This window comes from Symphalangus syndactylus, chromosome 24 (genome assembly GCF_028878055.3).
Source record: "Symphalangus syndactylus isolate Jambi chromosome 24, NHGRI_mSymSyn1-v2.1_pri, whole genome shotgun sequence".
NCBI lineage: Eukaryota > Metazoa > Chordata > Mammalia > Primates > Hylobatidae > Symphalangus > Symphalangus syndactylus.
In genome coordinates, this window is record NC_072446.2 from 21,879,559 (window position 1) to 21,889,234 (window position 9,676).

Below are 9,676 nucleotides of genomic sequence, written 5' to 3' on the forward strand. Positions count from 1 at the left end.
TTTCTGAGACGGAGTTTCTGCTCTTGTTGCCCAGGCTGGAGTGCAATGGTGCGATCTCGGCTCACTGCAACCTCTGCCTCCCGGGTTCAAGTGATTCTCTTGCTTCAGCCTCCTGAGTAGCTGGGATTACAGGCGCCCACCACCACGCCCGGCTAATTTTTGTATTTTTAGTAGAGATGGGGTTTCGCCATGTTGGCCAGGCTGGTCTCGAACTCCTGACCTCAGGTGATCCACCCGCCTCGGCTTCCCAAAGTACTGGGACTACAGGCGTGAGTCACCGCACCCAGCCTTTTTTTTTTTTTTTTTTTTTTTTCAGAGCCCCCTTTTCTCTACTGCATCTGACTCCTACCTGAGCCATCTACTCCCAGACCCTTCTGCAGGTCCCTCTACCCCTCGTCTTAATGAGTTGTCACCTACCTGAGCAAGAATACATTGAGTCCATCCTGGCCCGGAGAGGACCAGTGTAGCCAAGGAAAGCGAAACACCAGGGCTTCCTTCCTCTCGACTTGCTGCATCTCCAGGGCCACCCCCCAAGCTGCTGGAGGGTGGCCTCAGAGCACTTCCCTCCCAAGCCCCCAGAGGGTCAGTGCGCAGCGGTGGTTTCTAAACCTACTGTCTCATAGCAAAGTCTGTGTTGATGATCAGGAACCGGATCTGCCATGGTCCTCTTTATTCCTTCTGTACAAATTCAAATATTTTCCAGATAGCCAGGTACCTCAGGCCTGACAGGGGAAGGGCTACTTACCCAGAGAGGCCAAAGAGGAAAGCCCAGTAATATTTCTCGAGCTATTAATATTACCTGGTACCAAAATGGTCACACATGTAATTAGTCACAATCATGGTAAAAGTGCTGAAGAAAAAGCCTAAGAGTAATGAGGGTATAAGGAGAGTGGCCTGACCTAGCCCAGGGGCCAGGAGAGGTGGTCCTGAACCAGGGTCGGGTAAGGGGATCCAGAAGGAAGAGGGGGTGGCTGGGTGAAGAGGGGAGTGTGTGTGTGCATGTGTGAGCATGCATGTGTGGGTGTGTGAGTATGCACCATGAGTGCACATGTGTGAGATGCATGTATGGGTGTGTGCGTGCTATGTGTGCATATGTGTATTATGTATATGTGAGCGTGCATGTGCGTGTGTCTGTGTGCATGTGTGTGACTGTCCTGTGTGTGCATGTGAGCAGGTGCTGTGTGTGCATATGTGAACACATACATGCATGGGCATGTGAATGTGTGCATGTGAATGCATGTCATGTGCATGCGTGAGCCGTGTGTGGTGTGTGCATGTGTGTGTGCAGCCTCATCATTTCCAAAATTAGTTTTCTTTTTTTTTTTTGAGATGGAGTTTTGCTCTGTCACCCAGGCTGGAGGGCAGTGGCTTGATCTTGGCTCACTGCAACCTCTGCCATCCAGGTTCAAGTGATTCTTGTGCCTCAGCCTCCCAAGTAGCTGGGATTACAGGCTGCCGCCACCACGCCTAGCTAATTTTTGTATTTTTAGGGGAGATGGGGTTTTGCCATGTTGGCCAGGCTGGCCTTGAACTCCTGACCTCAAGTGATCCGCCCGCCTCGGCCTCCCAAAGTGCTGGGATTACAGGCGTGAGCCACTGTGCCTGGCCATTTCCCCTAATTTGAGGCACTCCATTCTCTAAGTCTGGATTGTTGTGTGGGTGTGTGTGGGAGAGGAACCGCACTGAGAAGGGGGAATCAGATTCTCTGAGGAGGAAGCACAAAGGCTGGGGCCTTTGCAGGAAGCAGCTTTGGCTGTTCATGGGCCCGAGAGTGGACTCAGCTTCTGGAGCCTGAGTGGTTGGCACCACCAGGGGACAACGGTGGTGGGAACATGAGGGGCAGGAGGAGGAAGGGCACTGTGTCCCCCATTAGGAATGTCCTCCTCTCCTTCCTGCTGGGCTCAGAGCTGAGGACCAGGATACAGATGACTATGTGCCTCCGTCAACAGACTCAGGACTGGGCAGAGTCAGTTTCCCCACCTGTGCACAGGGGAGAAAGAGATCTGTCTCTGCTGGGATGATGAGTGGACAGTTCTCCCGGGGCTGGCAGAGCAAGCCTCAGACTGAGGGCAGCCAGGGGACAGCAGGTCATGTTCTCATGGCAGAATGATGCTAAGGTTCCCAGGGTGTCCCAAACACCCTTCCCATCCCCTGCCCCAGTCTCATGAGAGGGCCATGGATGCTGACACTGTAACTACCCTCTGCTAGTCAGGCAGATGCTAGTCACAGCAGCATGGAATCTCAGAAACAGCCCTCACAGTGGGCAGTATTAGTATCCCCTTTCCACAGAAAGGGAAACGGAACTTACCCGCAATCACAAAGCAAGCATGTGTCCCAGGTCTATGTGATCCCAAAGCCTTTGCTACTCTGACTCCCACGGCTGCTGTGTGAATTTTCAGTTTCCTGAAGGGGAGAAGAAAACAATTTGCTCTAGAAAAAGCTTCAAGGGCCAGACTTCAGAAATGCCCAGAGCTGTGAGTTCAGTATCACGGTCCCTGCCCTCCCCTCTCTGTCCAGGCCGTGCAGTGAGCTGAGCCGCGGTGAGGGTGTGTTAAGAACTTAAAGCAGTGGCCGGGTGCGGTGGCTCACGCCTGTAATCCCAGCACTTTCAGAGGCCAAGGTGGGTGGATCACGAGGTCAGGAGTTTGAGACCATCCTGACCAACATGGTGAAACCCCGTCTCTACCAAAAATACAAAAATTAGCTGGGCGTTGTGGCGGGCGCCTGTAATCTCAGCTACTCAGGAGGTTGAGGCAGGAGAATCACTTGAACCCAGGAGGCGGAGGTTGCAGTGATCCAAGATCGTGCCATTGCACTCCAGCCTGGGTAACAGAGTGAGACTCCATCTAAAAAAAAAAGTAGTTTAAAGAACTTAAAGCAGAAACCTTATTTTGAAATGTTCAAGGACAAGGCCAGGAAGGCTCCTTTGGGGATGGGGTGGAGGTTTCAGTCCATTTAAGTGGGCTGGAGGGGAATTTTAACTTTGCTCCTGATGGTTAATGTTCCCTTCCCAAGGCATTCATGATTTATGCTGATGCTTTAAAAAGAAAATTTAGCCAAGCTAGGTTCAGAGTCCAGGAAGCTAAGGACAAGGCATTCAGGAAAGCTTTGTTTGGAGGGGAGGTTACGAGGGATAGAAGAATATTCCAGATACCTCGCTTGCTTTTTTACTCCACTCACCCAAAGGAGAGGTCACCTTATCACATAAGACCCTAAGATAGCTCCCCAGGAGGGATCACGCAGATAAGATGCTTCTTCCTAGTTCGAAGAAAAGGGTGTCCTAGGCTGGGCGCGGTGACTCACGCCTGTAATCCCAGCACTTCGGGAGGCTGAGGCGGGTGGATCACTTGAAGCCAGGAGTTCGAGACCAGCTGGCCAACATGGCGAAACCCAATTGCTAAAAAAAATACAAAAATTAGCCGGGCGTGGTGGCATGCGCCTGTAGTCCCACCTACTTGGGAGGCTGAGGAGGGAGAATCGCTTGAAACCAGCAGAGGTTGCCGTGAGCTGAGATGGCACCACTGCACTCCAGCCTAGGCAACAGAGTGAGACGCCATCTCAAAACAACAACAAACAACAACAACAACAACAAAACAAAACAATGGGTGTCTTGGCCGGGTGCGGTGGCTCACGCCTGTAATCTCAGCACTTTCAGAGGTCGAGGTGAGTGGATCACCTGAGTTCAGGAATTCGAGACCAGACTGACCAACAGGTGAAACCCCGTCTCTACTAAAAACACAAAATTTAGCAGGGTGTGGTGGCGGGCGCCTGTAGTCCCAGCTATTTGGGAGGCTGAGGCAGGAGAATTGCTTGAACCCGGGAGACGGAGATTGTGGTGAGCCGAGATTGCACCACTGCACTCCAGCCTGGGCAACAGAGCGTGACTCTGTCTCAAAAAAGAAAAGAAAAGAAAAGAAATAGGTGTCCTTTCTCTGTATTCTAGGCCTCTTGTCTTGGCTGAATTGAAGAAAAATGTATATAAGGCCCTAGATGTTCACTGTCATGTTAATAAACCCTTCCTTGGTCTTCATTCTGGGGCCTGAATGGAAAAATGAAAGGCCCAGAATCTGGGCCTTGGGACTCAGCATTATAAGGGACGAGACCCTGATTTATACTGGCTTAAGCAAAGAAGGGAATTTACTGGCTCATAAAATTTAGATGTCTGGGATTCGTTGTGGCTTTAGGTATAGCCAGATATAGTGAGGTGCATGGCGATGAGGGGGACTTAGGCCTGATTTTCCTTCACCTGGCTTGGAGGAGATTTCTTGGCTGAACCAGTCATGGTGGCCAAAAGAATGTGGAGGTGTGACTGTCTGTGTTCTACTCCATGTAACTATGTGCACTGAAAAGTGGTGTGGGATCATTCACCATAGGAAGCCTGCCCAGCAGGCGCAGTGGCTCACGCCTGTAATCCCAGCACTTTGGGAGGCTGAGGCGGGTGGATCACGAGGTCAGGAGTTCAAGACCAGCCTGGCCAACATGCGGAAACCCCATCTCTACTAAAGATACAAAAAATTAGCCCGGTGTGGTGGTGCGCATCTGTAATCCCAGCTACTCAGGAGACTGAGGCAGGAGAATTGCTTGAACCCAGGAGGCGGAGGTTGCGGAGAGCCGAGATCACGCCATTGCACTCCAGCCTGGGTGACAGGGCGAGACTCCATCTCAAAAAAAAAAAAAAAAAAAATTAGAGGGGGCTCTGAGCCAAGGTAGAGCCAAGTCAGCCAGGCAGGCCTAGGCTCCAGCAATCTTCTTGCCTCAGCCTCCTGAGTAGCTGGGACCACAGTCACATGTCACCACGTCCAGCTTTTTTTTTTTTTTTTTGGTATTTTTAGTAAAGTCAGGGTTTTGCCGTGTTGCTCAAGCTGGTCTTGAACTCTAGGGCTCAAGTGATCATCCTGCCTTGGCCTTCCAAAGGGCTGGGATTACAGGTGTGAGCCACTGCACCCGGCCAGCACCATGGGGTTTTTTTGTTTGGTTTTGTTTTTTGGGTTTTATTTTTGAGACAGGGTCTCGCTCTGTCACCCAGGCTGGAATGCAGTGGCATGATCTTGGCTCACTGCAATCTCTGCTTCCCAGTTTCAAGTGATTCTCCTGTCTCAGCCTCCCAGGTAGCTGGGATTACAGGCATGCACCACCATGCCCGGCTAATTTTGTATTTTTAGTAGAGACAAGTTTTTGCCACGTTGGCCAGGCTGGTCTCAAACTCCTAACCTCAGGTGATCCTCCTGCCCCGGCCTCCCAAAGTGTTGGGATTACAGGTGTGAGCCACCGTGCCCGGCCCGGTTTCTTTTTTTTTTCCCCTTTCTCACTTCATGGCAGACACAGCACCCTTTCCTAGTGAGCCCATACACAGCCTCAGAATCTATCTCAACACTATACCCAAAGCAACCAATTATCTCCCACCTTGGCGTTGGAACCTGAGCTGAAACTCTTCGCAATTCCTGCTCCAGGCAGATGGAGATAAAAAAGCGCAGCTCTGAGCGTTGAGTGATTTGCCCAATGTCACAGGGGAACTCAGGCAGAGAACCCTCCTGACTCAGCCAGCCCCCTTTCCCGTGGGATCCTGCCTGATGTGAGCACTGAAAGACGGTCTGTCCCTCAGTGGAGATTTCCACTCCAGGCAGCGGCTGCACACGCACATGGAAAAGAAATTGACTCGAGGTCAGAGCAAAGCCAACAGTGCGACTGCTGACCCAGCTCTCAGGAGTGGCGCACATCATGGAACGCAGACAGGCAGGAGGGCTCACAGCCTAGCAGCCACGCTGTTTGTCCACCACAGAGATCTCACCGGGCTTCATGGTGTCCTACCTTAAATATTAGGTTGGTGCAAAAGTAATTGCAGTTTTTGTCCTTGAAAGTAATATATTGGGGCCAGGTGCGGTGGCTCACGCCTGTAGTCCCAGCACTTTGGGAGGTCGAGGCAGGTGGATCACCTGAGGTCAGGAGTTCAAGACCAGCCTGACCAAGATGGTGAAACCCCGTCTCTACTAAAAATACAGAAATTAGCCAGGTGTAGTGGCGAGCGCCTGTAATCCCAGCAAGTCAGGAGGCTGAGGCAAGAGAATCGCTTGAACCCGGGGGGCAGAGTTTGCAGTGAGCTGAGACCACACCATTGCACTCCGGCCTGGGGAATAAGAATGAAACTCTGTCTCAAAAAAAAAAAAAAAAAGAGAGAGAGAGAAGGTAATATATTAGGTATTCAAGTATTATATACAATTAAATCTAATAGTGTGCTCAAGTTGACGGCCATTCTCAAATGGTGAGAGAGGTGAGGTGTTTTCCTTCTGGGGATGGAGATCAGGGTTGTCTTGGATGGGGGGACAAATGGCTGGCACCAATCTAGGGAAGCCAGAAAGTGGAGAGTAAATCCTGATGTGGCCATTATTCTGCCAGCTCAGTCTTGCCCAGTGAAGGGGAGAAAATAGGTGGCAGAGAACCAGCCGCTTGTTTGCCATAGAAAGGTACCGAAAGGCTGTCCTGACCTCTAGGGGCCTCTTGTGATATGAACTTCATCATTTTAGGGAGCTGACCTTGGGCTCATGTGCTCACAACTCCAAGAACTTCACATGCGTTATCCTAATTAGTATTCACAGAATAGTCCTGTGAAGCAGGTGGAGTTATTCCCTATGACCAGATGCTGCACTGGGGGCTTGGAGGGGTGGAGTCGCGCTGCCTGACCCTGGCTCTTAGCCACTGCGCCATACTCCACGGGCTGGCAGACACTGTGAAGCTGAACAGAACAGGGTATGAGAGCCACCTGACAATCATTAAGCACGTTGTAGCCAGCAGTAGGTCTGCGTAAGGTTCTGGGAGGCAGCATGTGGGAGTCCCAGCCTCAGGTCACTTGCTGAAGGACAGAGGTGCACTGGAGAAAATGTGGCCTCGAAGGCAGAATCACGTCAGTGAATACCTGTGTGACTCACTCAGTTGAGCTCAGGGCCTACAAACAGGTGCAGTCAGCAATTTGAAAACTTCTTTTTTTTTTTTTTTTTTTTTTTTGAGACAGTCTCTCTCTGTCACCTGGGCTGGAGTGCAGTGGTGAGATCTTGGCCCACTGCAACCTCCACCTCCCCGGTTCAAGTGATTCTCCTGGCCTCAGTCTCCCGAGTAACTGGGACTACAGGCATGCGCTACGACAATCTGGCTAATTTTTATATTTTTAGTAGAGATGAGGTTTCACCATGTTGGCCAGCCTGGTCTCGAACTCCTGACCTCAAGTGATCCACCCACCTCGGCCTCCCCAAGTGTTGGGATTACGGGCGTGAGCCACTGTGTCCGGCCTGAAAACTTCTTGTCTAGCACAAACTCCCATTGTACAGGTGAGAAAGCTGAGGTTCGGAAAGAATTGACTTCCCCCATGTCACCACGGCCAGAGAGTGGTGGGGCCAGGACTGGGATCCTCCCTAGGGTCCTGGTCCAGTGGACGCCCCTGTGGGTCCACGAGAGAGGGTATGAACTGTGATGGAAGGGCAGTGGTGGGCCACCTGAGAGGAGGGTCCTGGGTGGGCAGAGGCATCCAGGCACACCAGATGGAGAAATAGCTTAGGGTGCTGTGTCTCGCTCTCTGCAACAACTCCCCAGGGCAGGGATGACAGCGGTCACGGCTGCACCTATGAAGTCCACCACCTGGGCTCCAACCTAGCCCTGCCACTCTCCAGCCAGTGGCTCTGGGTGAGTCATGTCACCTGCCTGAACCTCCCTGGACCTCAGCACCTTCCTCTGAGTGTGGCCATAAGCCTCTAGTGACATTATCCCACAGCCCATTGCCTGGCCCTTAGTGCCCAATTTCACCAATGTGGCCAATTATGACTGCTTATATATTTCCATTTGGAAATTGACTTTTAATTCCTTTTGGCTTTTCCCTTCTTCTCTAAGGGCTCCTCCTTTAGAGGGTCCTGCCCTGAATGAAGACAAAAGCAGATGCTCCCAGGTAGTCTGGGACACACCCACGCTTCCCGTGGGTCTGGAAGTGGCTGCAGGAAGAGTGAGTCTGCGGCTGATCCTTTTCCTCATCAGGAGTCAGCTCCTTGGAGCCTCCCAGGGATGTCTGGAGGGGCTGCTGATTGCAGAACCAGCTGGAAGGGAAATTCGAGGGCAGATGTGGTGACAACGGAGGTTGCAGCAGTCAGAGCTTCCCCGCACTGTAGTGGCACGAGTGCCACGCCTGGAGCCCATCAGCCCCATGTTCAAATCCCAGCGCCGCCACTGCCTGCCTGTCGAGTGAATGTGCTTCCTCCCATGGTTGGCTGAACTGGCTATGGACAGCAGCTGTCCCGCGCGGGAGCCCAGGGGAAATGGAAAACATATCTCTGCCCCAGGCCAGCTTCCCCTTCTCTCCCAGGCCCCAAACTGCCCTTTAGACTCAGGAGTCCTGGCTTCACCCTTTGTCCGGACCTTCAAGGGACAACACAACTCTGATAACAGCAGTTCCGAGGCTGAGAAGAGGTTGTCGTGGGGACAGCGTGTTCCTGCAGCTAAGCCTTAACCTCTTTGCTTCTCCTTAGAATGCTTCAGACCAGGAAAGGGGAACTTGTCACTTGGGACTTGCAGGGACACTGTTTTGAAAGTAAACTCTCCCAAAGAGCTTCTGCCTGCTTTAGGGAGGAATGTTTGTTTGGGTTCTATGAATCAGAAACCTACTCTACCAATTTCAGGTTAAAAAAGGATGTGTCACAAGGCTATGGAGATGTTTCATTTGGTTATTAAAAACACGTTAGGCTGGGCGCGGTGGCTCATGCCTGTAATCCCAGCACTTTGGGAGGTAAAGACGGGGGGAATGCTTGAGCCCAGGAGTTGGACTGGCCTGGGCAACATAGTGAAACTGTGTCCCTGCAATTTTTTTTTTCTTTTTTAAGACAGTCTAGTTCTGCCGCCCAGGCTGGAGTGCAACGGCACGATCTCGGCTCACTGCAACCTCCGCCCTCTGGGTTCAAGTGATTCCTGCCTCAGCCTCCCAAGTAGCTGGGATTACAGTCATGCACCACCACACCCGGCTAATTTTGTATTTTTTTTAGTAGAGACAGGGTTTCTCCACGTCGGTCAGGCTAGTCCCGAACCCCTGACCTCAGGTGATCCGCCTGCCTTGGCCTCCCAAGTGCTGGGATTACAGGCGTGAGCCACCACGCCCGACCATTTTTATATTTTTAATAGAGACAGGTTTTCACCATGTTGGTCAGGTTGGTCTCGTACTCCTGACCCCAGGTGATCCACTCACCTCGGCCTTCCAAAGTCGTGGGATTACAGGCATGAGACACCGCACCCGGCCTCTACAAATTTTTTTTTTTTTTAATTAGCCAGGTGTGGTGGTTCCAGCTACTAAGAGGGCATAGGTCGGGGGTGCTGAGGCGGGAAGATCCCTTGAGCCCAGGAGGTTGAGCCTACAGTGAGCTGTTTGTGCCACTACCCTCCAGCCTGGGTGACAGAGCAAGACCCTGTCTCAAAAAAAAAAAAAGGAAAAAAAAAAGTTAAATCCCAGAAAACCCAATGACACTAATTTAAAGGAAGATTTGTTGGTTTGTGTAACGTAAAGTTCAGGGGTAGTGCTATGATTTGGATAGGGGGTGTTTGTCTCCACCAAAACTCATGTTGCAATTTGATCTCCATTGTGGCAGTGTTGGGAGGCGGGGCCTAGTGGGAGGTGTTTGGGCTATGGAGGTGAATCCCTCATGAATGGCTT

At 51.6% G+C, this 9,676-nt stretch overlaps 1 protein-coding gene across 1 annotated transcript in view; it reads left to right on the plus strand.

Moving 5' to 3' along the window:
• Positions 1 to 9,676, plus strand: part of RIPOR3 (RIPOR family member 3) — a 104,851-nt gene that overhangs the window by 21,636 nt on the left and 73,539 nt on the right. The gene's annotated exons all lie outside the window — the stretch shown is intronic.